The following is a 4987-nucleotide window of genomic DNA, read 5'->3' as shown; positions in this document are numbered from 1 at the left end:
CCACTCTCTGATTGGTCAGCGGCAGAGCTCCGTGTTCTGAGGTAAAAAAACCCAACACTTACAGGGGACTACAGAGAGCTAATGACAGTTGAAAAAAATCAGAAGTGGCCAACTGCCTGTGAGGTGAAGCAAAACTGCTGGCCCAGCCTCCCTATGACTTCAAACATGCTTCCCCCTCCTACACCTGACAGGCAGTTGTCTGCCAGGTGCAGTTGCAGTGTGCTTAAAGCCACGAGGCAGCCCACCCCAGCAGTAACGCCTTAGTGATCCTGCAAGCCTAGTCTCCATAGTAGCTTCTAATACACCTCCCCCTCCCCAATACACCTCCCTCATGGCGTTAAGCACCCTGCAACCACTGCTGCACCTGACAAACAACCGCCTGTTAGGTGTAGGAGGTGGGGGGAGTGTGTTGGAAGCCATCAGAAAGGCTGGGCCAGCAGCATCACTAAGGTGATCCTGCTGGGGTGGGATCCCTGATGGATTAAAGTATCCTGGTCCTGCTCCTACACCTGACAGACACCCGCCTGTGTGGTGTTGGGGGGATTATGTTTAAAGGCATCATGGAGGCTGGGCCAGCAGCAGGGCTAAGGCAATCTTGCTGAGCAAACCTCCCCAGTGGCTGTAAGCATCCCACCTCCTCTCCTACACCTGATAGGCAGCTGCCTGCCCATTGTAGGAGGGGAAGGAGTATTAGAAGCCACTGTGGAGGTGGGACTGGCAGGATCACTAAGCTGTTACTGCTGGGGCAGACTCCCTCGTGGCTTTAAGCACCCTGTGCCTGCTACTGCACCTGACAGACAACTGCCTGTCAGGTGTAGGAGGGGGGAGCATGTTTGAAGCCATAGGGAGGCTAGGCCAGGAGCTTTGCTTCACCTCACAGGTGGTTGGCCACTCCTGATTTCCTCAACTGTCATTAGCTCTCTGTAGTCCCCTGTAACTGTTGGGTTGGTTTTTTTTACCTCAGAACACTGAGCTCTGCAGCTGACCAATCAGAGAATGGGGGGTGCGAGGAGGCAGCAGCCTGGCAGCCGCATAGGAATCAATGGAGGGAGCACATTTCTGCTCTTTTGACCCACTTAGGGGGTCGAATTTCTAAAAATCCCTTCTTAGTGAGCACCTACGCCTTGGTAGGAGCACTCGCCCCAAATTTCGTGTCTCTAGGTCCAGCGGTTTGGCCTGGGCATTGATTTTACGGTGAGGGGACTTTCTTTTATATATATAGATGTAAATGTTTATCTGTCTTGACCTACACTTGGATCTCACAATTTTTATTTTGGAAAAAGTTTGTTCACTGATATATGTGGTGCCAGACTGTGAACATGCCTGCAGCAAATTTCTTTACGTTGATTAAAAAATTAGGTAGACCAGAATAGAACATTAGGTAGACCCTAATGAACCGCCTCTCCCCATACGTGCTCCGGAGAGCCTTGCACTCTTCTGAGCAAGATCTGCTGGTTGTCCCCAGCCTGAGGGATGTCCATTCAGCCTTGACCAGGGCCAGAGCTTTTTTTGCCCTGGCCCTGGCCTGGTGGAACATGCTCCGTTGTGAGGTCAGGGCCCTGCAGGATCTTTTCCCGTTCTGCAGGGCCTGTAAAATGGAGCTGTTCCACCAGGCTTTTGGTTGAGGCGGGAGGCATTTGGAAAAAACAACTCAGCCTCCCCTGCTGAAGATGCCACCTCCATGCAGACCAGTTTAAGCAAACTCAGAGTCTAGCGGCACCAGTATCAGTGCAGATTGTTTTTAAATGCTGTTTTAATGTTTTAATTAACTATTTATTATTGTGTCTGTGTTGCTGAATGGCCTAGCTATTGTTGTGATCTGCCCTGAGCTTATTCGCAGGGAGGGCGGACTATAAATTTGAAAAATAAATAAATAAATCTAACAGACTATTTTCTTTGTAAACATCTCTGAGATGATCACTGGTTAGCAAATTAATTAGTTCCATCTGAAAAAAGTTACTTGCATCTTCTGTTACTATTTCAAATGGATTCTGAAACATTTTTATTTCCTTTCCATGCTTATGGCAATCAGTGAATCAGTGTTCTGGAATTCCACCTGCAGTATGGTCAGTGCTTTGATGTGTCTGTCAACACTGAATTGTAAATTCTTGTCCTTCTCAGATTTTAGTCCACTGCACCATGAGAAGTTTGAAAAGTTACCTTCACTAACTTGCTTCACAAAAATGTTTAGTTTTGCTTCAAAATCTTTCCGCTCAGAATACATGTCACATGCAAGCTTTCCTTTCCCTTGCAACCTTAGATTCAATGTGTTCAGATGCTCTGTGGTATCAGTTAAGAAAGCCAAATCAAAAATTCATCCAGGGTCAGAAAGTCAGCCCCGTAGCTAGAAATGGTTGTTGGGAGGGGCATTGGATGAAGGTGGGGTGGGGGAGAAGAATGGAGGTGCCCAACAGTTGAGGTAGAGAATAGCACTGAAAGAGCATTATAGATACTGTCCCCTTCTTTCAACATTAAGGACTTTGAGAAATGCAACCAGAAACAAGTGAGAGATACCAGAGAGGTATGAATATATTATGACTATGGAGAAAGGGAAAAAACAAGCCAAGCCAAACATTAATGCAATGCCAGTCGTAGCGAGGGGACTCTGTGAGCCTGAGAGGGCCACTATCCTGTGCAGACAGACCTGCCTGCTGGAGGAGGGAGGGGCCTGCTGAGTTTGGGCCAGCTCATGGCCAAGGCAACACACTTCTCCGTATCATGGTCCACCTTCCCCACATGCCCCTGTGGCAAGTAGGCAGCCTTCCCCCCCCCGGTGCACATCCCCACCAGCGAGAGCAAGCAGCCCTCAGCTCTGCACCACTGGACCCTGCACTTGGGTCAACACCGAGCCACACCCATTTCCGCCCCGCTCAGTGGCCAGACTAGCTGCGCCAGGGCTGCAGAGAATGCAGGCAAGGTGGAGTGGGCGGCGGCTCCTCTCCCCAGTCTGGGTCTCCTTCCCTGCGGCTTCTTTGCTCCGGCCCTTGCCAGCCACCTGCCTGCCTTCTCCCTGCACAACAGCAGCAGAAGCAGGACTGGCGGTAGTGGTGGAAGCTCCCATGTCTGCAGAAGGCGCAGCTGGGGGCAATGCTGCCTTCCTTCTGCCCAGCCAGCAGAGCCTCTCTTGGCTTCAGCAGATGAGCAACTGGTGGCTGGCAAGGAGGGCAAGGCTGGCGGAAAGCAGAAAAAAGTTAAACTAACCGGAAAGATTTGGGGGTGTTGGGGATTCAGGAGGGAGTGTCACCCTTTGTGCCTTGTGCTAGCTACAGCCTTGCAGAAAGTACTTGACCTTTTCCCTTCTCCTTGAGAGAGACATCAACTTCATGATGAAGACTGAAAAAATGTTTGAGGACTTTGCCTCTGATAAGCCACCTGACTTTTGCATGGTACAATACATCTCCATATTCTGCATCAATCTCTAAGAGAAAGTTTTGAGACTGACGACGAGGAAGGCCGTGATGCCTGATGTAATTAATGCTAGTATGGAGGATAAGACCAAGAGGGGGCTGATAGAAGGAACCATGGAGACCAGAAGAAACAATGTTGCTATTGTGTTTTTGCAAGAAAGGGACAGGAAGAACAGCAGTAGATAGTCCTTTCTGAGGGAGGAAGAACAGGGAAAATGCCTCAAGGGTGATAGCAGCAGACAAGCAGGTTGGAGGGCCGCACAGAAACAGCTCGGAGTGGGCTGCAGGTTGGTGACCCCAGCTTTAAGTGAATATGCTTAATTTTCCTACTTACTTACCTGGGAAATCCTTCAAATACGTAGACACCCCTGAATTTTAACACAGCTTTTTTTATATACTGTGGTTTTTAATAGTAAACCACCTCAAGTAGAATTCTCATGGGAGGGGGGTTAGAAATAAAATTCTCTGTGGGTGGCCTGGTTTTCCTTCATTCATTATTGGCATGAGCCATCTACTTTACTATTAGATACAGTACTGAAAATATGAATCAATTATATTTCTATGGTCCTTATTCTCATTGCACAAAGCAGATTACAATAAAACAAGCAAATTATACTTCCCCATTCCCAATATTTTTTCCTACAGTTTAGTGAATGCTTTAGTCCCCCTTCCATATGAGAAGTCCTAAGAGTTAAGCAGGAAGGAGGCAGATGCTGTGCTGCCTGTTTGTAGAATGACAGTTGCTTGGATGGTCATTAAAAATACTATTAAGACTGCTGATTAGAGCCCTTCAACAACTGAGGTGCAGAATTTTGCATCAGCCGAAGTTTCTGAACCATTTTTAATGATAGCTTCCTACAGCGTGTCATGGTAGTCCAATCCCAGAACACTATACTATGCTTACCCGCTATGTATATGGCGACTACAACATTTGTACAACACGATCTGAAGCGTGTTCTGTACTAGTAAGTCCAATAGCAGCTCTTCCTGAAACAAACGTGCCTAGGTTTGTAACCACAGAGTTGGGGGTTCCAGCGCAAGTTGCAGTCCTAACCTGTGCCCATTTATCTGTAAGCGCCGCTGAATAATGTGCGACTTCTGCGCAACCGGCGTAAAATTCGTGAGGGCTGTGGGGCACCAGCCTTTCCCGAAATTTCCCAGAATGTGCTAAGCCTCCCCTGAGGGCAACCAGTTCCTCCAGCCAGCCTCGCTCCCAGCTCCCCCCCCCTGAAAACGGAGGGTTTCCCTAATTCCCTTCCGCTTTCAAAGACTGAGTTCACCGGATGGGGGACTGGGAGGGAGGGAAGTCATGGCGGGGGCTTGCTTCCAGCTAAGCTCCACCCCCAGCTCCATATCCCCAGCAGGAGCGCGTTGAGGGCCATGCTGGCCCTTTGCTGGCCTTCTCCGCAGGCCCGGAAAGAAGCCTCCCTGCCCATCCCTCGCCCTCTCCAAGAGAGGCCTCCCTGCCTATCCCTCGCCGGCGCCCAAGCCAGCTCTCCTTAGGGGCTCTTTAAAAAGTCATTCTGGCTCCCCCAGCCCAGCTCTCCTTTGGGGCTCCTTAAAAAGTTATGGCCTGCGAC

The sequence above is a fragment of the Gekko japonicus genome, unplaced genomic scaffold, assembly GCF_001447785.1.
Source record: "Gekko japonicus isolate JY-2015 unplaced genomic scaffold, Gekko_japonicus_V1.1 scaffold72, whole genome shotgun sequence".
Taxonomy (NCBI): Eukaryota; Metazoa; Chordata; class Lepidosauria; order Squamata; family Gekkonidae; genus Gekko; species Gekko japonicus.
The sequence above is the reverse complement of the archived record's forward strand: the minus strand, read 5'-3'. Positions refer to the sequence as shown.